Source organism: Pteropus medius, unplaced genomic scaffold (genome assembly GCF_902729225.1).
Source record: "Pteropus medius unplaced genomic scaffold, Ma_sr-lr_union100, whole genome shotgun sequence".
NCBI classification, from domain to species: Eukaryota; Metazoa; Chordata; class Mammalia; order Chiroptera; family Pteropodidae; genus Pteropus; species Pteropus medius.
This window is the reverse complement of record NW_024342257.1, coordinates 8,521,647-8,547,813: the sequence shown is the minus strand read 5'-3', so window position 1 is coordinate 8,547,813 and position 26,167 is coordinate 8,521,647. Positions and strand designations below refer to the sequence as shown.

The 26,167-nt window shown below is 35.9% G+C and overlaps 1 pseudogene; it reads right to left on the bottom strand.

Moving 5' to 3' along the window:
* Positions 1-25,772, bottom strand: part of LOC120600096 (malate dehydrogenase, mitochondrial-like) — a 190,444-nt pseudogene extending 164,672 nt beyond the window's left edge.
* Positions 25,773-26,167: the final 395 nt, after the last annotated feature.

The window sequence follows — 26,167 nt, the reverse complement described above, 5'->3', positions numbered from 1 at the left end:
TTATAAGAAAACATCAGAAAATGGCTTCAGATTTGCCAATGATTTCTTGGATATAACACTAAAAGCAGAGGCAACAAAAGAAAAAAATATAGATAAATTGGACTACATTAAAATTAAACTCTTCCATGCATCGTAGGACACAATTGGCAGAGTATTAAAGCAACCCACATAGTAGAAAAAAAAGTATTTGTAAATCATATATATGACGCAAGGTTATATTATTCTGTTTATGCTGTCATTACAAAATACCATAGACTGTATGGTTTAAACAATAAAATAAAATATTTTTCCATAGTTCTGGAGGATGGAAGTCACAGATCCAGGTCCAAAAGGGTCTTTCTGGTTTGGGTGCTGTTCCTGGCTTAGAGATGACCACTTTCTTGTTGTGTCCTCACACAGTAAAAAGTCAGAACTCTCTCATGTTTCTTCTTATAAGGACACTGATCCTATTAGATTAGGACCCCACCTCTATAATCTCATTTAACTTTTACCAAATACAATTGCATTGGGGTTTAGGGCTTCAACATATGAGTTTGGAGGGGGGCACAATTTAGTTCATAGTAGGGGTTAATATCTAGATTATATAAAGAACTAAAAAGACAACCTGATTAAAAAGTAAGCAAAATATTTGAATTGTCATTTCACCAAAGAAGATATACGTGGAGCGAATAAACAGATAAATATCCTCAACAGCTTCATATCAAGAATCATTAGAAAAAATCAAATCAAAACTCCAATAAGATACATCAGGATGTCCACTATTAAAAAAAATATAGCAATAACAAATGCTTGTAAGGATATTAATAAATTGAAACCTTTGTGCGATGTTGCAGGAATGTAAAATGATATAGCTCCTGTGGAAAACAGTATGGTAGTTCCTGAAAAAAATGAAATGAATAACCACATGATGCTGTAATTCCACTCTGTAGACATATACCCAAAAGAATTGAAAATAGGGTCTCAAAGACATATCTATATACTCATGTTTATAGCAGGACTATTTACAATAACCAAAAGGTGAAAGCAACCCAAGTGCTCATCAATAAATGAATTGCTAAGCAAAATGTGGTATATACATACAATGGAAACAAAGAAAAAATATTCTGACACCTGCTACAACATGAATGAGTCTTGAACACATTATGCTAAGTAAAACTAACCAGTCACAAAATTACAAATACTGTATGGTTTCACTTATATGAAGTACCTACAGGAGTCAAATACATAGAGACAGAAAATTAAAAAAGTGGTTGCCAGAGACTGAGGGGAGGGGAGAATGTTAAGTTATGATTAATGAGTATAGAGTTTCAGTTTTGTAAGATAAAAAGTTTTAGAGATGGATGATGGTGATGATTGCACAACAGTATAAATGTATTTAGACACTTAGATAAGATGTTGAATTTGATGTTATAATTATTTTATCACAATTAAAAAAAATGTCTCCTTAACTAATTAAATTAATTAATTGAAATTAAAATTTAACTGGGTGGAGGTCTTAATGTAGCTAACATTATTACCAGATCAAGTAAATACATTGGGGAAAGAATGAGTTAAATACATATGTAAAAATCACCTTATCGGACTGAGTTTTAACCCAAAGGAACCATCTGTTCACAGACTTTAAATTATGTAATTGTTAGTTTCTAAGTAATTCCAACATTTACATGGATTCAAAGCAGGGATTCTAAAGACAGGAGCTTACAATAAACAACTAAAACAATTAGAATGACAGAAGGTACATATTAGGTACCATTTTTACAATGGAGAAAAGCTATTGAAATAACAAAATCCAGATGTTACCCCCAATTAAAACTTATTCTTTTTAGAAACTTTCAAATTGCGCTTTTCCCAAATGATGACTTAATGCATAAATGGTTATATTGTTTCCTTGTTTTAAAAGGAATCCACACACCTGTGAAGAAAACCTGCTTTCCAATGGCATTAGAATGGCAGCTGTGTAATGTAAAGACATGGGAAATCTATAAATTTGTTTTAAATCTCACAATAGACTCATTCTGGACAACTTTATTTTAAAAGCATTGAGGGAAAATATTAGCTAATTTACTTTTAAACTAACATTTTAGATAGAGTGAAGAAAAATTTAAATGTATGAAGGATACAAGCATGGACCATAAATCATTAAACTTATTTAGATCATTAGCATCTATTTTCAAGTCATAATTTGGCAATTATTGAATGATACCAAGTACATTTTCTAATGTAACTTCAGTTTAAATAGTTATAGAATAACACATGCTAGTTTAAACATAAAAGAATCATCATTCTGCCCTAAAACAAATAAGATTTACAATCATATATTACAATTTACAATCATATAAATAATATCAGATGACATAAATGTTTTTTTTTTTCTGCTATGGTAGCAACTATGATTGTGCCACAACTATAAAGAAGCAAGAGATGCCTTGTGTAGTGAGTAGGAAAATCAGAAGCTTAGAAGCCAGATAAACCTGAGGACAAATCCCATCACTACTTGGGGCTTGGGGACATATTTTTTTTTTTATCCCCCTACCTTTCTAAATTTTTCTGGCTGAGCTAATAATTAAATTAATATGAAACATATTAACAGAAGAAAATGTTCAAATTCTATATATATGTACATATGGGGGTGTCATAAGAACATGAGACTCTAGAACTCATTGGGCAGTTGAGGCTTATATGCCATTATGGAGCTAAGGAGAAGGGGGGTGGAGGATTGTGGCTTGGGGCAGCAAAGGGCAGGAAGGCAATTCACATGGACATGGAAAAGTAAATGTTTGGTAAGTAAATGTTTTCTGAGCTATCTTTAACAATAGAACACAGAGAGGATTTTGAACAAATGGGCTTTGCTAGATTCCTCCCTGTCTATCACACACCAATTCATATTAAACTATAGTTATCTGCAATGATATCATCCTTCTTGGATCAAGTCCTCTATCTAAATTCCTTTAAACATGTAAAAGGAGGAGAGTCAAATATCTTTCTGAGTCTTTTATTTCTTAATAACCAGCCTAAAATCAATATCCCAAAAGGCATATTTTGGGATGGCAAAATGTTGGTTTCATCATTCTTTGCAAAGGCTAATCTTTCTAAATCTAAGTTTTCCCATAGGCATAGTTTTATTTATATTATCACGAGGATAAGATTATTAATATAATTATCTAACATAGTACCTAGAATATAAGTGCTAAATAAATTTTAATAACAATTGTTGTTTGTTTTTATCATTATCAATTTAATGAGAATTTAGCAAAGCTTAAATGGATTCCAGAACTGACCTGCTTAAGTCTCATTAATTATAATTATCCCTTGTGCATTTCCAGATTCTATTTTCTTTCCAATTCGTCATTTTACACTCAGATTTTGGTTAATGTAGAGTCTAATTATAGCACCATCTCTTTCTTAGCCCCACCGCTAAATTTTTGCACTAGCTTTGTGAATTTTATTCATTCAATGATACTTATTGTTCATCTAATTTGTGCCTGGAACTGTACTAAGTTTGGAAATACAGAGATGTACAGGACAAGTGTACTCAATCATCTCAATTTATTGGGGAACATAGGCAAAAATAATTAACCATTTCAATGCACTGTACTGAGTATTAGAGGGTCACGAAGAAGGAACATAAAGAAAGGACCTATTCTTCACTACTGTAAAAGAGAGTAAATAAAAAAAATATTCTGAGAGGATTTCATGCTCTAGATGAGTTATGAATATCTAATAAGATTTAAGGGGAAGAGAAAGTGATTTGAAGCAGAAGAAAGAAAGTTTGTTTAAAAAAGAAAACAAAGCAAAGGAAAACATGGTTCCTTCGACGAAGTAAAATTCTTACATTGGGAAAAAAGATCAATAAGAGTTGAAACTGGAAACTTAGAAAATGGTTAGAAGAGAAAGAGGCTTCATGACAAGTGCGGAGATTAATCTTTATCTTCAAGTCAATGGTTAATCACTGAAGCATTTTAAGCAGGCAAACAATGTAATCAGGTTTGTAATTAAAAAAAAAAAAGATGTCTATAGTAATTTGGGAGATAAGTTGAGAGGATAAAAATACAATCAGGAAAGACAAGATACCACAGCAGTTGGCCAGCTGAGATATCATAGAGACTTTAAATTAGAGAGTGATAATATTAGTTGTCATTTTTCAAGAAAGAGTTCCAGTAAAAAACTAGTTTTCACTCTACTAGAAAAATTTAATCACAATTTGTCATTTTCCTCATATGTAAGAAAAGTAAAGACCTTGTTAATTTTAACTTAATAAAAGGTACAGAACAGAAACCCAAAACAAGTATTGTATTTGTGATGAAACATTACTGACATTTAAATTTAAATTAGGAATAAGACAAAGATGAAAGATAACTACTTTAAATCGTACAACTAGGATTATATTGAAGATCCTAGAGAATAAAAGAAGACAAATAAGATGTACACATACTGGAAAAAAAGAAAAAGTCATTGTTTGCAGATGATATTTGTTCATGATATAACTCTAGATGAATAAAAAATAAATTGGAAATAATGCCAAAATTAGCTATGTAGCTAAATATGAGCTCAACATATTCATATAAAATATGAAAATTATATTTTATATACACCAACAATAATCAATTAAGAAATACAATTGAGAAAGAATTCTGTTTACATTATAGATTACAACTATATCATACATAAAAATGAACTTAGCAATAAATGTTCAAAATGTTTATTTAAACCAAAAAATCACAAATTTGACCTAAGATTATTAAAGAACCGGTAAAAAATACAAATATATCATGTTATTGGATGAAAATAGATAACATTTAAGGTTTTTCTTTTTCCCAAATTTATTTAAAAATTCAATAGACTCCATTATAAAACCCAAAACAATTTTCCATAGGACTTAACAAGCCGATTTTAAAATATTTATTAAAAAGTAAATATGCAATAACCACAAAAGTTTAAAAAAATAAAAATAAAGAGTAAAGATCTCTTTTATAAAATATCAAAGCATATTTAAAACTTTTAATTAAGTCATTTAATTAACATATGTTTTTGAGTACTAGCTATAGCACACTGGAGATGCAGTATGAATGAATTGACATGTTTTACCTTCACAGAGTTTATATTCTAGTAGGGGGCAAGCAATAAACTAATAATTAAAAAAAAGTAAATATATAATATTCCAGAGTGCATTTGTTGTAGCCGCCAGCCCCTGATAGACACATGGATCACCAGAAATCAGTGAGTTATAGGAAACACACTCTTTATTCAGCCAGCTGGGTCTGCCAGGGGTACGCAGACCCCAAATTAAGCAGCCAAAAATGTAGAGGTACAGAGTATTTAAGCCCTAAACCCCATTCTTCATCCTGTTTGAACACACAAGTCTATTTTTCTTCTTTTTACTAATTGTCAACCCACAGGTCAGTTGTGCAAGCGGGGTTACAGAAGCAGAAAGCTTATTGTTAGAATGTTATGTTCTCATGGGTGATAATCGATTTTCCCATGGGCAATAGCCAAGCAGTAATTTTCCAGCCAGCACATTCTCCACTGGCCTTAGCAAAAAATCTACTTCTTGATTCTTCATGCGGAATTTGCTCATAGCCTCTATTTCGCAATGCTGAAAGTTTAATAGAATTAATTCTCTTCCTTATATATGCAAACAAGAAATTAAAGAATCATGGGTCAAAAGTTAACAAGAGGAGGAGGATGATTAATGGTCCACCTACAGCAGATAGGAAGGTTGTTAGCCATGGTGACCAATTGAACATCCTATGAAACTAGTTATCCAATTCTAGTCTTTGTTTTTCCCTGGCATCTAAATTTCTCTGTACTAGTAGTAAACTTTCTCTAATTATTCCAGAGTTATTGGCATAGAAGCAACAGGTTTCACCTAGAGCCATACATAATCTGTCTTGTTCTAAGAATAATAAATCTAAACCTCTTCTATTTTGGAGGACTACTTCTGCTAGTGAATCGACTTGAAGTTCTAGCCTACTGAGGTCAGTTAAGTTTAGGGGAGTTCCTACCCTGACATAGTAAGGGGGTTTTGGGTTTAGGCACAACCAGAAATCTTGTCCTATGTCTGGGGTGGTCTTATTTAAGACCTTGTGTATTGTCATTAGCAAAGTTTTAATGCTCCTTTTGGTTTTGGTTGTGGCTGGTCAAATGCCTGGGCTAAAGAGGAAAAAGAGAAGAAAGAGAGGGTTAGACTTATGTATGCCTGAGTCTTAGTCTTAAGGATCCGTCTTCCTGAGCTGTCTACTCTCGTGCTGCCTTCACGTGGGAGTGATGAATCTATGATGGGATGCCTTCTACTTTAACTGCAGTGGGCGTCATCAGGTAGACAGTGAAGGGTCCTTTCCATTTGGGTTCTAGTCACTTGGAAGTGAACTTCCGGATCCACACGGAGTCCCTAGGCTGAAAGTGATGGGGAAGTCTGTCCCCGGGGGCTGAGTGGACAGCACGAACCCAGGACTAAATCTCCTTCTGTACACTTTGAAGGGCCTGTAAAGACTTAAGTAAAACAAGGTTACGTAGTTCTGCCTTTTTCTCATCTTCTATTCTAGGTACTAAAGGTGGGGGTTTTCCAAAGAAAATTTCAAATGGGGTGAATTCATTAATATACAGAGTACGCCTTGCTCGGAGAAGAGCGAAGGGGAGAAGTTCTACCCAGGTCCCACCAGTTTCTAATCCTAACTTGACTAATGTCTCTTTTAGGGTCCGATTCATTCTCTCTACTTGGCCCGAACTTTGGGGGCCAGTAGGCGCAGGGGAGTTTCTATTGCAAATTTAGGTAGCTAGCCAATTGTTGTGATACCTTTGCTACGAAGGCTGGCCCGTCATCTGACCCTAAAGTTCCTGGGAGACCAAATTGAGGGAGAATTTCTTGTAGTGGTTTCTTAGTAACTACTAAGGCAGTCTCTTTCCTGGTGGGGAAGGCCTCTACCCATCCTGAAAAGGTGTCTATAAAAACAAGTAAATATTTGTAGCCCCCCACAGTCAGGGTTACCTCAGTGAAATTTATTTCCCAGTGGTTCCCCGGATAAGTTTCTCTTTCCCTATGCCTAGGTTCTTCTATCTTCCCCTTCTTTGGATTAACTTGGGCACAAGCCAGGCATCGTGAGGCAATCTCCTCTGCAGTTCTTCTCCCTTCTAATAAGTGAAAGTAGGGGTCTAAAGCTTGGAGAATCTTAGTTTGCCCTAGGTGTGTGGTCTGGTGTAGTTGGTGGAGGAGAGTCCTTCCAAGGGCCGTGAGAGCCCGATTTTTCCATCTAGGATTGTCCACCACTCCTGTTGGTTCCTAGTGGCTCCCTTATCTTGAAAATATATGTTCTCTTCTGCTCTATGGGTCGGAGATGGAGGCAGTTCTGGGTAAGGGACAACAGTCAGTAGATATGGTGGGGGCCCCACTGGCCTTGTGGCCGCTGTTCTTGTCTCTGCATTGGCTCGTCGTTTTCCCTCAGCCTCAGGACTATTCCCTTTTTGATCCCCTTTACAAAGAACAATAACAAGAGCCTTAGGCATCTATATGGCTTCAAGTAAGGCAAAGATCTCCCCCTTGTTCTTGATGTTCTTCCCAGCTAAAGTCAGAAGCCCTCTTTCCTTGTAGATGGATTCGTGTACATGTGCAGTGGCAAAGGCGTATTGGCTGTCAGTGTATATTGTGACTGCCTTATCCTTTCCCCATCTTAGTGCCTCAGTGAGAGCGATGAGTTCTGCCTTTTGAGCAGAAGTCCTATGGGGAAGAGCTTGTGACCAGATGGTGCCAGTTAGAGTTAAGACCGCTGCCCCAGCATACCTCCTTCTTTCCTGCATGAAGCTGCTCCCATCCGTGAACAGAGCTTCATCGGCCTCAGACAGAGGGGAGTCTTTGAGGTCTGGCCACGAGGAATACACAGCGTCAGTGAAATCTGCGCAGTCATGAATGGGGTTATCGGGGTCTGGGTCTGGCAACAGATTGGCTGGGTTGATGACAGTAGCTTTGGATTTTAGCCATATGTTTGGGGTCATCCAGTGCCTCCCTGTTGTTGAACACCTTCTGGGCTATCTCAACAAGTCGGGACAGGTTCATCCCTGAAAAACCTTCTAATTTTTTTTGTAATTTACACCAGATATCAGGGGCTGCCTGAGTAGCAAAGGCTATATTAATTGCCTGCTGGTTCTCAGGGGCCTCAGGATCAATGGGGGTGTATACCTGATACGCCTCATTCAAGAAATGCTCCAGGGGATTCCTGAGGTCCTTATATAACTTCAATTACCTTAGAAAGTTTAGTTGGCTGATGAGCAGCCATCCTAATTCCCCCAATTAGAATCTGGTGGTACCGATCTAATGCCATTCTCTCTGCCTGAGAATTGTGTCCCCAGTCTGGGCAGGTGGAGGGAAATTCTTCAATCTGTTCCCCTGCTTCCTCAACTTTCCTCCCTCTCGCAGCTATCTTTTGTGTTTCAGTCCAAATGCGTCCCCGTTCTTCCTTGGTGAAGGGGGTAATTAAAAGCTGTTGGCAATCGTCCCAGGTGGGGCAGTGAGTCTGAAAGACACTTTCTAAGAATCCCATTAATGCCCGGGGTTTCTCAGAAAAAGGTGGATTCTGTGCCTTCCAGTTGTACAGGTCCCTAGTCGAGAAAGGCACATAAACCATAAAGGGCCTGTCTGTGTGATGTCTCTGGGATGGTGCTTCTCACAATGGAAGGATGGCCGGGGTGGTGGTATCGGCTGGTGCTCTGCCTAGAGCTGGAGCAGAAGGCCCATAGGGGTTACCTGCCCGCCTCTGAGGAAGTGAGGTGGTGCTATTTGGCCTCTGTTGTCCTGGATTATAGGGTGGGGGAAGGTCACTGTCCTCCGGTGGAGATTAGAGGCCTGAGGGACTGGGCTATCTTGGAGATTCAGTTGCTGCATGTTTTGGGGTGCCTACAACTAAGACTCGCACCCCTAGAGAAAGGACACAACGGTGAAGCCAAGGAGGGGGTCTGAACAAGGTTTAACCATTGATCGATGTAGGGAAACTGATTGGGATGTCCCGGGTCTCCTGTGACAATCTTCCAAACATTCCTCACTAAACCCCTGTCAAAAGAACCCTCCAGAAACCAGTTTACATCAAAAGACAGCCACTCAACTTCACACAATGATCTTAGTCTGCCTGGAGAAAAATTTATGTCATAGTCATCTTCCTCTATAAACCCTTCTTTGAAATGTTGCAGGAAACACCCAAAGGATGCCTTCTGGGAACTTGGGGCCTCCCCTCATCGCTTGCATGGAAAGCACAAGATAGACACTCAAATAAGAACAATTACTGGGGTGTAGGTGGACCCAGAGATGTCCTCCACCTACAACCTAGACAAGACCAAAGACAATAGACAGAACCCGATAACAGGGCACAGGAGGCGGCATCCCGCGGCCTGGCCACGGTCCGGGAAATAGACTGCGTCCAGTCTCTCCACAGACCCCCAATGACCGGTCAACAGAAACAGAAAGGTATCTTTTATCCAGACGTCAAGGCCTCAGAGATTCCCGTCAGGATCAGGAACAAAGAGTGTGTCCTAAAGGTTGCGTCCTTGACAATTGCATTGACCCCATCACGGCATTCAAGGGCCCTGGAACATCTCAGATTGGCCACCCCTTTGAATCCGTAACAGGGACAGAAACTGCTTCGGAGGCCAGTCCAGTCTTAGATCTCAGGGCCACTTCCTGAGATCTCGCTGGGGCCTCCAAATGTTGTAGCTGCCAGCCCCCGATAGACACACGGACCACCAGAATCAGTGAGTTATAGGAAACACACTCTTTATTCAGCCAGCTGGGTCTGCCAGGGGTACGCAGACTCCAAATTAAGCAGCCCCGAAATGTAGAGGTACAAGGTTTTTAAGCTCTAAACCCCATTCTTCATCCTGTTTGAACACACAAGTCTATTTTTCTTCTTTTTACTGTCAACCCACAGGTCAGTTGTGCAAGCAGGAGTACAGAAGCAGAAAGTTTATTGTTAGAATGTTATGTTCCCATGGGCCATAGCCAAGCAGTAATTTTCCAGCCAACGCACATTAAGTGCTATAGGAAAAAAGCAAAGGGGAGAGCAATTATTATTAAAAAAAAAGAAGAGAAAAAGAGTAATAAATGCAATTGCTTAAAAGTTGATAAATAGATGACTAGAACAACATAGTTAAGAAACAGGACAATACAAAATTAATTTAAAAAGAAATTGAAAAATGTTTCAAATGTGTTGTATTGGCTAAAGTGTGGGGAAACTGGTAGGCTCATCCCATACACAGCTGATGGGAGTTGTAAATTAGTATCATTTTGTAGAACATTTTTTGCAGTAGCTATTTAATAATTATAATTGTTTAAATGCTATGACCAAGCAATCATATTTCTGGTAATCTTTCTAAAGAAATACATACCTGCTTAAGGAAGCAAGTATAATTATATTCATTCCTAGATTGTAAGAGTGATAAGTTGGAAACAAATAATACTCTTTTCAACAATGCTTTGGCAACAAAATGGGTGAATGTGGCTAGGGAATACACACAGAGACACACAAAATCAGGCTTATCTGTCAAAGTTTAAAGTCATGATCTAACCAGTTTACTCTCCCACTTTCCTAGATAACTATTTAATACCTTTGCCTCTCTCTTAAAACCTTCAATACTATCTTCCCACCCTCTTGTTCTGCTTGACTCTCAGCTAATTACCTTACATTCTACATTACTGAGAAAATAAAAGTAATGAAAATAAATTTTACAGAATTTTATAACCAAATTTATCCAGTAGCTGACCTATACCCATATACTCTGCCTATCATGTTGTTACTGTGGATACTCATAACAAAGATTCACTTCTCCATTTTTGTACTTGCTCATATGTCCTCTCATCTATTCAAGATTATTGCTCTAGTAGTTATTGCCCATAATACAGCACTATTTTCCCTCTCTCCTGCATCATTCATGTCAACATATAAACATGCTGATATGTATGCAAACAAAAAAAATTCTGCCTTTACCTCAGTTTCCTCTCCATCTCCACTTTATAGAAAATTATCAGTTTTCTTTAGATTTACTTACTTATTTCTTTCTCCTGAATCTCAACCAATGATGTTTCTGCTCCTAACATTTCACCAAAGCAGATCTTGACAAGCTAATAATTAACCTCCACATTGCTAAGTAAAATGGTTCATCCATAGTTCTCATCTGACTCTACTTTTTTTCCATTTGACTTTTGGGACACTATACTCATTAATTTCTCTTTGTATCTCATTGCAATCTGCTCTTCAGTCTTCTCTTTCTGGTTCTGTCCACATCTACCCGAATTCTAAAGATTAGAGGGCCTTCATGCTCAGTCCTCAAACCTCTATTCTTTTCTATCTATATTCACTTCATGGACTCATACACAGCTATGGTTTTAAATATTATCTATATCCCGGTGACTGTAAAATGTGCATATCTCTCATGGACCGCACTCCTGAATTTAGAGTCTCATATATCCAAAGGCCTGCTTGTCATATTATCTTGGATATTGGTGAGATAATAGACGTATATATTGGTGTCTGCCCCTGGTTTCTGGCACTGTAATCCTAAAACCCTTTTAATTTCCTAAGTGTTAAAAGCACTAGGAACATTAGTTGTTCTAATATTTGGTCTTTGACTCTGGTTCCTGACACAGAGTTCCTAAATCAATTAGAATTTTCTGGGTGATAGTAGTGTCTTCTGTTTTAATGAGGTAACTTGGTGAGCTTTTAGATGGGTCTGGTCATCAGAAAGACCAATTTATAATTCAAAGCTTAAAATTTTTAGTCCCACCTCCTATTCTCCAAAGAAGGGAGAGGAGCTTGAAGTGCAGTTAATGATTGATTATGCTTATGTAATGAAGCCTCCATTAAAAACAATCCCAAAGTATTAGGTTTGGAGAGCTTCCATGTTCATGAACACATTGAGGTGCTGGAAGAGTGGCATGCCCAGAGAGGACATGAAAACTCCATGCCCCTTCCAACATAGTATTCTCTATACATTTCTTCCATTTGCATGACCATCTGTATTCTTTATCATATTTTCCTATAATAAACTGGTGAACAATAAGTAAAGTATTTTTCTGAGTTCTGCAAGCCACTCCAGCAAATTAATAGAACCCAAATAGGGGGCTGTGTTAACCTTCAATATATAGCCCTTCTGTCAGATGCACAGGTAACATGACATAGGCATCTAAAGTAGAGAGGATAATCACGTGGGTCTGAGCCCTTAACCTGTGAGATATGATTTTATCTCCAGGTAGATAGTGTCTGAATTGAGTTAAATTGTAGGGCACCCAACTAGTGTCACTGAATTGCTTGGTGGGGAAGAAAAAACCCACATACTTGGTGCCAAAATTGATGTAAGTGTGGTACTAGTAGTATGAGAGTAAAAGAGACACAGAGAGGAAAAAGAGTGAGGTTTTCTAAATAATGTCTAATAGGCATCTCAAACAATACATCAGGAATGAAATTCCTGATCAGCCTTCTCCAAAATATGATCAGTAAATGGCAACTGAATTATTCTAGTTCCACAGACCAAACCACTTGGATCATACATGAATTCTATTTTTTTTTCCCCTCAGATAGCTTGAGATTTTATGTTTAATTATCAGAAAATTTTATCAGCTTTGCTTTCAAAACAAATTAACATTGACAACTTTCACTACCTCCTCTGCTAATAGTCCAGATACAGCATATCTTTTAGATTATTCCAATAGTTTCCTAACTGACTTGCATGCTTCCTTATTGCCCTCCACAAATATTTCTTCACATGGCACTCCAAGGAACTCTGTTAATATAGGTCAGATTCCGCCACTCGGAAACCTCCAATTTCTTCCCACTGCAATAAGAGCAAAAAGGAAAGTCTGTGTGTGCGTGTTTTTGTTTGTTTGTTTGTTTGTTTGTTTATGGCTTGAAAGATTCTGCATGTTCTCAGGACTTCTTACCATTTCCTTTCTGACCTCAATGCCTACCATTCCTCTCTTGTACTCTCTGATGCAGCTTTCTTTTCCAAATATATTAAGCACATTCACTCTGGTGGGCATACACTCATTCCCTTTGCCTGGAATTCTCTTACTTCAAATTTCAAGTGTCTAATTTTTTTTCACTTCTTTCAGCCTCTACATCTTACCACATAGGCCCTACCTGAGCACCATATAAAACATCACTACTATCCTCAATACTTTTGATCCCTTTACCCTGCTTCATTTTTCACTGGTCCACGTAATCACCATCTGATGGCAATATATTTGATTTTTAAGAAATTGTTCTTTAATGTAAGTCCCTTGAAGGGCAATGTCTTTGTCAGTTTTATGCACTGATGTATCTTCAGAACCTGGAAGAGTCCTTGTTATAGAATAGGTGTCAGTAAAAATATATTGAATGTGAATGATTATATGAATGAAGCAATAGAGCAGGGAGTAGTGAACAAGCAGTAAGGAAAGGTGGTTAGCGAAGTAAGGCATTCTTTCATAATGTTTAGTTAAAAAGGAAAAAAAAAAAACATTATATGCTAGCTAGAAAAGGCCTAAGTTTTTGTTGTTTATTTTTTAAAATGGGAGAATAAAGCACATTTATATGTTAAGGGAAAAAAGGAAATAGAAAAGACCAGGTTAAGGAACAGTATATAAATGAGGTAATTTTTAAAAAGTTGGAAGTGAAGAGGTGGAGCACAAGTTGGTAAAAGTGCCACAATAGACTGGAGAAAGATAAATAATCTGAAAACAAATAATTGATAACTGCATATGAAATTAGTTTGAAGGTAAAGGGTAAATTTAAGGGAGATATCTGTATGGCCTCTAGTTTTCCTGAACACTGTGGACAAGTCATCTGAAGAAATTGAGTGTGGTAGAACTGAAGAAAACAATAAAAAATGGGAAACCCATTATGGATAATGACAAAAGGAGCTTGCTACAGGCATCTATAAATATGAAAGACAGCATTAAAGATTCAATTAGTATTGAAAACCATGACCTCACAGTGGCTTAGCAGTGCTTAACAACCAGAATGCTAGAGAAGTTGATAGTTGGAGTAATTCAGAATTATAGTCAATAACTATGGCAAGAGAATAATTAATCAATCTATTATGTATTATCTATCTATCTATCTATCTATCTATCTATCTATCTATCTATTTATCTATGTTCTAGGTTGGATATGTAATTCAGAGATTTTAGAGTCAAGGGTAATTTTAAATGATAAAATATCTGGAATAGAAGTGTCAATAAACTAGAAGTCATATTAGAGCTTGAAAATCTCAGGTATAGTGAGGAAAAATCCTGAGCTGTGGATGAGTTGCTTATAGTAAGTTGAAATGTCTAGAGAAACTTTTTTTTTGAGCCCTAGCTGAATATAACCTCTTATTAGCATGACCCACCACTCTCTTAGTTCTAGTTTCTCTATTGGCTTCTATCAATCTTTAGTGCTTCACAGCTTACTGGCTTTGTCGATGACCCATGCCAGCTGCAAAAAACTGTGTGTGTGTTGGGAGTTGGTGGGTATTATAAGACTTGGACCAATTTTGACCAAAGTTGTCACCGTTTTTTTATAATAGCATTGTTGAGATATAACTCACTATTATAAACTCAATGTTTTTGTTTGTTTGTTTATTCACAGAGTTGTGCCAGTGTTACCACTAACTAGTTACAGAATATTTTTATTTCCCCAAAAGGAAACTCCATAAACCTTAGCAGTCACCGCCAATCTCTGCATTTTCTCCAGTCCTAGGCAAACCTACTTTTTGTCTCTATAGATTTAACTATTCTGGATTTTTTATATAAATGGAAACATATAATATATCATCACTGTGCTACTCTTAGCATAATGTTTTAAAGGATTATTCAGGCTATAACATGTATTAATACTTTATTCTTTTTTATTGCTGAATACATTCCATTGTGCTGTTATTCCATATTTTCTGTATCTATTCATCAGCCAAAGGACATTTGAGCTATTTCTACTTTCTGGCTATTATGAATGATGCAGCTATGAACATTCTTATACAAGCTTTTGTGGGGACATATGTTTTCTTTTATTTATTTTTTGTGGGGGAGGGGACAATATACCTAGAAGTGGAATTGTTGCATCATATGGTAATTGTTTAATGATTTAAGGAACTTTTAAACCATTTTCCAAAGTGACTGGACCATTTACCATTTCACATTTCTATCAGCAGAGTATGAGGATTCAATTTCTCCATATTCTAGCCAATACTTATTATTATTTGATGATGATGATGATGATGATGATGATGATGATGATGATGATGATTGGCACCCTATTGGGTGTTAAATGGTATTTCATTGTGGTTTGATTTGCATTTTCTCTATGGCTAATAATGTTAAGCAGCTTTTTAGGTGTTTATTGGCCATTTATACATCTTCTTTGGATGTCTATTTAGATGTTTTGCCCATATTTAATTAGATTAATTGTCTTTATTTTTGAGTTGTAAGGGTTCTTTACATACTCGATACAAGTCCTTTTTCATAGATGTGATTTGAAAAAAATCTTTCTCCCATCTGTGGGTTGTCTTTTCCCTTTCCTGAATGTGTTTATCGAAGCACAAATATTTAATTTTGATGATGTTTGATTTATTCTTATTGTTGTTTTTATTATTTATACATTTGACATTATATCTAAGAAACTGATGCATTCATTATCCAAGGTCATAGAGACTTATGTTTTCATTTCCCCAAAAGTTGTAGTTTATGCAATATAGTTAGTATTGGGGAGAAGAAGAATTCCTATAAGATGGGGGGTTTTGAGAATAATGTTCTAAGAGCAATTATGACTTTCTTTTGAGTTTGTTTAGTTTCATCATTTTGGTCGGACTGGTTTTATTAGAGGAAGAGGAAAAACTGCACTACTCTGATAATGGACCATGCTATATGTATATAGGAATCCTTAAAAGGTAAAGCTTATTCAAGGGGAAAAAAAAACAAAAAACAAAAAAACAAGAGCCAAAAAAAGGACAAAAAGTTTTTAGGTTTTTTTTTTTTTTTTTTAGCTATTCAGAAACAAGGCAGTTTATAGAGAAAGTGGAGAAGTGAAGGAGTACCAACTTAAAAAATAAAAGGAAATATTTAGACTAAAGAATTGCACCCATTAACACAAATAAAATATATATGCAAAGATAAAAGCAATTTTCTAGATTTGTTGAAAATTTAATTTTGTCAAATCATAAAGGAAATGTTAAACTAAAAATAAAAGGCCAAAGTGAGAGGTAACAAGCATTTATTTGAGATCCAAAAATTAGCTATTTTAGAAACACGGCTTCAGACAGAATTCCTAATAGTGTTCCAATTAGGGAGTGAAGGCAAGAGGTTTTTTATAAGAAAGGGAAGGGGAATAATTACAGGAATAAAAGGAAGAAGTTTCTATTGATGTTAATAAGTCAAGGCAAGAATTTCTCTAGGTTGAAATAAGCTAAGTTATTCTTTAGCTGTACATGGTGGTGCTAATTCGAAAGAATGTCTTTAATTTTCAGTCTGATAGTCAGAATGTCTGCTCTTCTGTTAGCTTTGCAAAAAAGTTGTTTGAAATACAGTGTTGTTTTAGGCCCAGTACAAAGTTTATTTTATCCAGTTTAAACATTCCAAAAGTTTGAGGAGTAAAACGTGCAAGGTAGTACTTCTGGGATAGCAGCTCTGACACCATTTTGAAGTGGCTCCATTTATATTATTTTTCACAAAAGAATGACATACCGAAGGACAGATATATAGGGAGTGGTCTTGACTGGGGAAGCAGACAAAAGCCTAGGTGGTAGAAGAGAAGTAACATAAAGAGCAGAGTTAATTCTTGTCTTAGATCACCTATCTGAAGGGAATTAAGAGTAGGCAATACATAGGAAGAATAGCAAAACAAACAAACTAACAAACTAACAAATAAAAAACAGAAGGATTGAATAGCAAAACAAACAAACTAACAAACTAACAAATAAAAAACAGGAGAAAGAGAAGTGTGGCTTCATAAAGTCAAAGAAAAATAAAACATAAAAGAGAAAAAGGCCACCTGTAAAAATTTCTAGTAAGAGTTTTAAAAGTTAGTACTCTGGAAAACTTTGTGCAGCAAAGCTATTTATACCTTACCTTTCATTGTACTCAGTAAACATTAAATGATTAATCTAAGTTTCAATAGGAATAATAGCCAATTGAAAATCTAATTTGCTCTTCTCTATGAGAACTATATTCTCTTAGAGTCCTCATAGTACTGAATATATTTCTTAATGCCTGTTTATTTATATTTCTGATAAATTTGCTATCTTATTCTTAAAAGTTATTAATTAAACTTCATCAAAGTTTTCAAAAGTTGCTCAGCTACCTCGGAGCAGATAAGCTTATTTGTTTTAAAAATAGAAACACATATTACCTTAATGGTAACTCCTTAGAAGAAAATATTCTAACAGTTATACAGTTTGTGATGTAGGGACTAATCTCATATAAAAAAGATAAAGAGCAGAAAACATAACATGAAGCAAGAAATTCTATTCATAGCAAGAGTGATTCATAAAATGAACTTTAAAATGACCTTTAATACTTTGCAAGTTAATGTGATTCATCATAGGAACCACAAAAAAAGTGGCCCAAGGGAAAAGGATGTCATTGGAGTAAAATATAATTGTACTATAGAATTTTTGCCGTTAAATCCATCACTTTTTGTTGTTATTGTTTTCTCAGGTTTATGAAAAAGGAGAGAAATGTTTATGTAGTATATTACTTTGTTTTTCATTTGTTGTACCACTGAATTACTGAAATAACTGAACTTTTGATCCTACTCATTACTAATTCTTTGATTTGAGGTCAGTCAATTGAAATATAGAAATTATTACTTATAATTCAAACCACAGTAAGATATGTTGAATAGATATACTATTGAAGTATTTAATGACTCACTTAAGTCTATTACAATGCAAAGAATAGTGTTCTTTGAATTTCAATAACTTTAAGCTTCTTGGTGCACTGCAAGTCAGAGAAATGTGTTGTTTTATTTTCTTTTAACAACAAAAATAAATATATGGTCATTGAAAATAATTAGGAATGGTCAAGTTAAAGAAATTAAAATAAAAATCACTCGAAGTGCTGGTTCCCGGGGGTAACCAACAGTGATATTTGTTTTCTTTTATTTGCTTATAAAATATATCAACAAAGTAAATTCTATTGTAGGCAGTTTTGTGAGTTTATTTTTTCTTCCTTAATAATAACTTACCATTGAATTACTAATAAAGTACAACCAAGATTCCTCTACCCAGTAAAGCTATCATTTTAAATTGACTGACAGATAAAGAGCTTCCCAGACAAGAAAAAGCTAAAAGAGTTCATCACCACCAAATCAGTATTACAACAAATGATAGAAAGGCTTCTTTAAGAAAAAAAAAAAAAGAATAATAAAATGGCAATAACTACATATCTATCAATAATTACTTTCAATATAAATGAATTAATTGTTCCAATCAACAGATAGGGTGGTGGACTAAATAAAAAAAAAAACAAGACCTTTACAAATGCTGCCTACAAGAGACTCACTTTAGATCAAAAGAAAAAGACATATACAGACTGGAAGCAAAAGGATGGAAAAAGATAATTAATAAAAAAAGGAAAAAACATACAAACAAACAAAACCTGGCATACCAATACTTGTACCAGAATAAATAGTCTATAAAACAAAGATTGTAATAACATACAAATAAGGACCCAATAATCTCGTTTTGGGTATTTATTTGAATAAATCCAAAACATTACTTCAAAGGGACATGTGAATCCAAATGTTCATTGCGGCATTATTTACAGTAGCTAAGATATGGAGGCCACCTGGTTGTCCATCAATGGATGAATAGATAAAGAGGTGGTACATATATACAATGGAATATCACTCAGCCATAAAAAAGAATAAAATTTGCCATCACCAACAACATGGTTAGACCTAGATGGTATTTTTTCTATCTATCTATCTATTTATCTATCTATCTATCTATCTATCTATCTATCTATCTATCTATCTATCTATCTATTTACTTTTTAAATTAATTTTATTGGGATGAAATTGGTTAACAAAATTACATAATTTTAAAGTATAAAATTCTATTATACAGTTCATGTATATTGAATTGTGTGTTCACCACTCAAAGTCAAATCTTCAAACACCATATATTTGACTCCCCTTTACCCCTATCTACTTCCCCCACTGCCCTCTGATAACCACTAAACTGGTGTCAGAGTCTATGAGTTTTTGTTTGTTTTGGTTGTTACTTTCAGTTTTATATTCCACATATGAGTGAAATGAAATAGTTCTCAACTTTTCTGTCTGACTTATTTTCTTATCATGATAATCTTGAAATCCATCTATTTTGTAGCAAATGGCAGTTTTTCATCTGTTCTTATGGCAGAGTAATATTCCATTGAATATATGTACCACATCTTTATTCAGTCATCTATCAAGACACTGGTTGTTTCCATGTCTTGGCCACCATGAATAATGCCGAAATAAATATTGGGATGTAAATATCTTAATGAATAAATGTTTTCAAATTTTCGAGTAGATATTCAGAAGAGAGATTACTAGGTTATATGGCAATTCTATTCTTAATTTTTTGAGGAATCTCCATGCTGCTTTCCATAGTGACTATACAAATTTACATTCCCACTAGCAGTGTATTAGTTTTTTTTTTTTCTCTCCACATTATCTCCAACACTTGCTATTATTTGTCATGTTGATTATAGCTATTCTAACAGGTGTGAGGTGGTATCTCATTGTGGTTTTGATTTGCATTTCCCTAATAGCTAGTGATGTTGAGTATCTTTCGAAATATTTGTTGGCCATTGTATGTCCTCTAGGGAGAAGTGTCTGTTCAGGTCCTCTGCCCATTTTTGATAGGATCATTTATTTTCATGTTGTTATTGAGTTGAATGTGTTCTTTGTATATTTTGGATATTAAGCCCTTATCAGAGATGATACTTGCAAACATATTTTCCCATTCGGATGCTTGTCTCTTTACCTTTATAATGATTTCTTTTGCTGAGTAGAAGCTTTTTGATTTGATGTAGTCCCATTAATTTATTTTAGCTTTTACTTCCCTGGGTTTTGAGATCAAATTCGTAAAATCTTCTTTAAGTCCAAGGTCTTTGAGGTTAGTTCCTATGTTTTCTTCTATGCATTTTATTGTTTCAGGTCTTATATTCAAGTCCTTAATCCATTTTGAATTCATTTTGGTGTGTGGTGATAGACAACAGTCTAGTTTCATTCATTTGCAGGCGGCTTTCAAGTTTTTCCAGCACCATTTATTAAAGAAGACTTTCTTTCTCCACTGTATGTTTTTGGCTTTTTTTGTCAAAAATTATTTACCCATATAAATATAGGTTTACTTCTGGATTCTGGATTCTGTTCCACTGGTATGGGTGTCTATTTTGCTGCCAATACCATGCTGTTTTGATTACTGTCGCTTTATAATATAATTTGAAGTCGGGCAGAGTGATGTCTCCAGCCTCCTTCTTTTTTCTCAGGATGACTTTGGTGATTCTGGGTCTTTTGTGCTTCCATATAAATCTTCTAATTCTTTTTACTCTATTTCTTTAAAAAATGCTGATAGGATTTTGATGAGGATTACATAAAATCTGTATAATGCTCTAGGTAATGAGGTCATTTTAGCTATGTTGATTCTTCCAATCCAAGAACACATAATATCTTTCCATTTCTTTGTATCTTTTTCGATTTCTTTAATAGAATCTTATGCTTTTTATTATATAGGTCCTTCATATGTTTTGTTAGATTTATTCCTAGGTATTTTATTCCTTTTGTTGCAGTTGCAAAAGTAATTATTTTTTCCACTTCCTTTTCTGACACTTCATTATTAGAATATAGGAACATTATGGATTTTTGAACATTGATTTTGTATCCAGAAACTTTACTGTATTTACTTATTGTTTCTAGTAGTGTTATTGTGGAGTCTTTAGGGTTTTCTATATAAAGATTACGTCATATCATTCTTTGTTTCCTATTTGGATGCCTTTTATATCTTTCTTTTGCCTGATCGTACTCCATAGGACCTCCAGTAATATATTCAATAACAGAGGTGATAGTGGACAGCCTTGCCTTGTTCCTGATCTTAGAGGGAAGGTTTTTAATTTTTCACCATAAAGTATAATGTTGGCTGAGGGGGTTAGTCATATATGGCTTTTATTATGTTAAGGTACTTTCCTTCTATACCGATTTTATTAAACATTTTGATCATAAATGGTTGCTGTATCTTGTCTAAGGCTTTCTCTGCATCTATTGATAAGATCATGTAATTATTTTTTTAATTTGTTTACGTGGCGTATCACATGAAACGGATTGCGTATGATGAACCATCACTGTGCACCTGACATGAAACCCATTTGACCCTGATGTATAATCATTTTAATATGTTGCTTTATTCAGTTCATTAGTATCTTATTTAGGATTTTTGCATCTGTGTTTCTGAAAGATATTGGTCTATAGTTTTCTTTTATGTGTTATCTTTACCAGGTTTTGGTATCAAAGTAATATTGGCCTCATAAAATGATTTGGAAAGTATTGCCTTCTCTTCAATTTTCTGGAAGAGTTTCAGGAGAATAGGTATTAAATCTTTGAATGTTTGGTAGAATTCACTGGTGAATCCACCTGGTGCTGGACTTTTACCTTTCGGTAGGTTTTTGATGATTGTTTCAATTTCGATACTGCTAACTCGTCTATTTAGATTTTTCAGTTCTTCTTGATTCAATCTAGGAAGGTTGTATTTTTCTAAGTACTTGTCCATTTCTTCTGGGTTATTAAATTTGGTGTTATATACTTTTTCATAATATTCTTGTATGATCCTTTGTTTTTCTGCCGTGTCTGTCGTAATTTCCCCTTCCATCCCTGTTTTTGTTCATTTGTGTCCTTTCTCTTTTTTCCTTAGCAAGTCTAGCCCGGGGGTAGTCAATTTTATTAACCATCTCAAAGAATCAACTGCTTTTTTGCAGTTATTTTTTCTATTGTTTTTTTTTTCAATTTCACTTATTTCTACTCTAATTTTGATTATTTCTTTCTTTCTGCTGACTTTAGGCTTCATTTGTTCTTCCTTTTCTAGTTTTTAAAGATGAAGTGTTAGGTTGCTTATTTGGGCTCATTCTTGCTTTTAGAGATAGGCCTGTAATAATATGAACTTTCCTCTTATGACCACTTTTGCTGTATCCTAAAAGTTTTGATATGTTATACTATCACTATCATTCATTTTTATATATTTCTTGATCTTTCTTTTTATTTCTTCTCTGACTCAATTATTCTTCAGTAGTATGCTGTTTAATCTCCATGTATGTGAAGTTCTTCCCTTTTTCTTTTTACAGTTAATATCTAGTATCAAAGCATTATGATCAGAGAATACAGTTAGTATGATTTGAACTCTCTTATATTTGTTGAGGATATCTTTGTGTACCAGTTAATGATCCACTCTTGAGAATGTTCTATGTTCAGTAGAAAAGAATGTATAAGCAGCTGTCTTGGAATGAAAGGCTCTGTAAATATCAATTATGCCCAGTTGGTCTGTGTCATTTAAGGATGTTATTTCCTTATTGATTTTCTGTTTGGATGATCTGTCCATATCCAACAATGGGGTATTTAGGTCCCCTACTACAATAGTGTATTGGTCTGTTTCTCCCTTTAGTTCTGTTAGTAATTGCTTTACATATGTTGGGGCTCCCTGATTGGGAGTGTAGATATTAAGTGTTATGTCTTTTTGGTGCATGATTCTCTTACTATTTTGAAGTGTCTCTCAGTATCCTTCTTTATATTTTATTATTTTGAAGTCTATTTCATCTGATATTAGTACCACTACTCCTGCTTTTTTTCTGAATGCCATTTGCTTAAATTGTATTTTCCACCCTTTCACTTTGAGTCTATATTGGTCTTTGGAGCTGAGATGTGTCTCTTGGAGGCAGCATTTTGTTGGGTTTTGTTTTTTGATCCATTCTGCAACTCTGTGCCTTTTCATTGGTGAGTTCAGTCCATTTACATTTAGGGTGATCATTGAAATATAAGGACTTCTTATAGCCATTTTATTTTTTGCTTTCTGGTAGCTCAGTGTTTTCATTGCTTCCTTGTCCTTGTGTTTCTGTTTTCTTTATTTTGGTTGGCTTTTGTGGGTTTTGCCTCTGGTTCTTCTTGTTTTATGTTATATATTTCAGTTCTGAATCTTTGGTGTGTGGTTACCATTACAAATATGAAAAGGATATTTATATATATATATATATATATATACACAGTCATCCATTTTCTTCTACGTGTGCCTTATTTTCTTTCCCCTTTGAGAATCTGGATCTTTGAATCCTCCCCTTTTCAGTCATTGTTATCTCAATTTGTTCCTATGTATGCTGAACGTTCATTACTATTTTGCTATAGCAATTCTCTTCTTATTATTTAAGATTATAATACCCTGTTCTTAGTACAGGTTGCCCTCCTCTGCCTCTATTTGCCTGATAGTCACTTTACTCCTAATTATGTATTTTTTTGTTTTGTTTTGTTATTTTGCTTTAGATGAGTTGACCTTTTTCAGTATTTCCTGTAGTGCAGGCCTCATTGTGGAGAATTTCCTCAATTTTGTATGTCTGGAAAGATCTTAATTTCTCCTTCATATCTAAAGAAGAACTTAGCTGGATACATTATTCTAGGTTGGTAGTTCCTTTCACTTAATAGTTTAAATATTTTATTCTATTCCTTTCTGGCTTTGTAAGGTCTGCGCCCAGAAGTCTGATGATAGTTTAATGGGTTTTCCTTTATAAGTTACCGTCTTCTTTTCCGTGGCTGCCCTGAGAATTCTGTCTTTGTCGTTGATTTTTAATAATTTTAATACAGTGTATATTTGTGAAGGCCTTTTAGGGTTGAGATGATTGGGTGTTCTGTTGACTTCTTGAATTCAAGCTCCAGCTCATTCCTTTGATTTGGGAAATTGTAGTCCACTATTTGTCTGAAAGTGCTTTCTAGTCCCTGCTCCTTTTCCTCACCTTTGGTAATGCCCATTATTCTTATGTTTCTTCTCCTGATGGTAGCAGCTAGTTCTTATATTTCTCTTTCATTATTTTTCATTCTTCGGTTTCTCTCTTCTTCTAATTTTTTTCTACATTTCTGTCTTCACTATCACTTATCCTTTGTTCCGTTTGGTCGACTCTATTTTTCAAGCTTGATATTTCATTTTTTCAACTCTCGTAGTGTATTCTTCTTCTCCAGAAGTTCTATTTGGTTTCTTTTGAAGGTTTCAATGTCCTTGCTCCGTTCATCTTGTTGTTTTTTCAATTCCTGAAATTGTTGATTTGAGTTGTTTTGGATCTTATTGAGTTTTTTCAGTAGTATTGTTCTGAATTTTCTATCTTTTAAGTCACAAATTTCTATGTCTGTAAGCTCATTTTCTGGAGATTTTTGTCTTTCTTTCTGAGATGCCTTGTCACCTTGGATGTTCATGGTGTTTAATGGACTATTTCTCTGCCTGGGCATTAATGGAAGTGTATTTCATTGTTCTCCCAGAAAGAAGATTTATTATATAAAGGTCTCTCTTTAGCCTGCTGCAAAGAAAGCACTTTTCTTTTGGTTTCCAGTAGGTGGCATTTATGTCTCTTGGATCCATGTTTTATATAAAGCCTAAATGTCTTTTTTATTTCCTTGTAGATATTTAATCACACTTGCTACTCTCAGTTTCTGTACCTGTCAGTGTTAGCAACAGTTTCAGTAGCATTGGCTCAAAGTCCCCTGGGATTTAGAGGTAATCAGTCTTGGAAGGTATGGGTAGAGGTGCCCTCTGGGATGAGATTTGGGGGCTGTGGCTCAGCCTCGGTTTTGCAACCAGGGCCAGTAAAAATCAACTCTTTTTCTCTGCAGTCCTGTCCTGCTTCTCTGTTTTCTGCCCTGATGACTCAACCCTGCTGCCAGCTGCTAGAAGTTAGGGCACTTCCAGGTATGCTGATCAGGGAAGTCACCGCACCTTCACCCCTCCACATCCTCCTAGAAGGAGCTTCATTAACTGCAAGAGGCAGCTTCTTTATTTCTCCCAGTCCATTGCCCGACACCCGGGGTTCTGATTTGTGGTAGCTCTTATGCACAGGTCCCATGCTCAGACGTTCTAGTGTGCAGTTTGGGTTTTTTTTTGTCCCGACCCGCAGGACCTAGTTATTGCGTAGAACCCGAGGAGGACCGCACCTTGAAGAGAACATGGGCGGGAGAAAAGAGTGGAGGCAAGACAGTGTTCTGATCAAGCCTCAAAATTTTATTTTCAAGTGGTTATATTTATACACTCAGGTGGAGAGGGCAGGGGCGGGACTGATCAGAGAGTATTTCGTTACAAGCTTATTGGCGACCACCAGAGAAGGTGATTTCTGCCTGGCTGGTCAGAAACAGATGGGCTGTGTGAGAAGTTGCAGGCTCTCGCTCTGCAGGCAGGGGGAATGGGGATCAAAGACACGAGATAAGGCCGGCGCTTTCCAGTGCCCTGGCTGTCCAAATGGTCACAGATAGCAGAGTTTATTCAGGATGTGATTCTTATCTTTGGGTGCAGGCTTAAGGCTCCCGACATCTCCTCCCTTTCTTTTTTAGAAAGGTGGGCTTTGACCGAGAGAGGGAACAGAGGCCCGACTCCTCCCGTGAGCTTTTAATGAACCCACCAGCTATGGCTCTTGGTATCTTTTGGGGAGGAGAGGCAGAGCCGGTTTGTGTAATATTAATATGATACCAACCTCTATGCAAGTCAGGCATGTTCTCAGGAAGGACTAGAGAAGGCACAGAAGGGCCCTTCCTTGCGGTGCTTTGCCCGTCACTCTGCTCGGTGCCCATACCTCTAGACCCTCCTCCAAGGGTGAGGTAGGCATGTCTCTAGTTTCATGCCGCCCCATGTGCGGGGGGGAGCTAGGCCTTAAAGAAGTCGATGCAGGCGCAGGGGTGTATTAGAGGGGTTAAGATTTCTAGGGTGCCGGGGATCTTGCTCCACGTCGTCATCATCCTGAGTTGTCAAGTGGTGGTAGTGGACGGCAACAGCTGGTTTAACTAGTTGATCAACCTGTGCTTTAATAAAAGCAGTTAGTTTTTGCACTGCCCAGGGGCCAATCGACAGTAAAAGGAGGAGCCCTGCTAGAGGTCCGAGAATAGTAGGAAGTAGGGTGGACAGCCAGGGGGTTTTAGAGACCCAACTTTTATACCAGGCTTCATCCTTTTCTCTTTGTTTTTGCCGG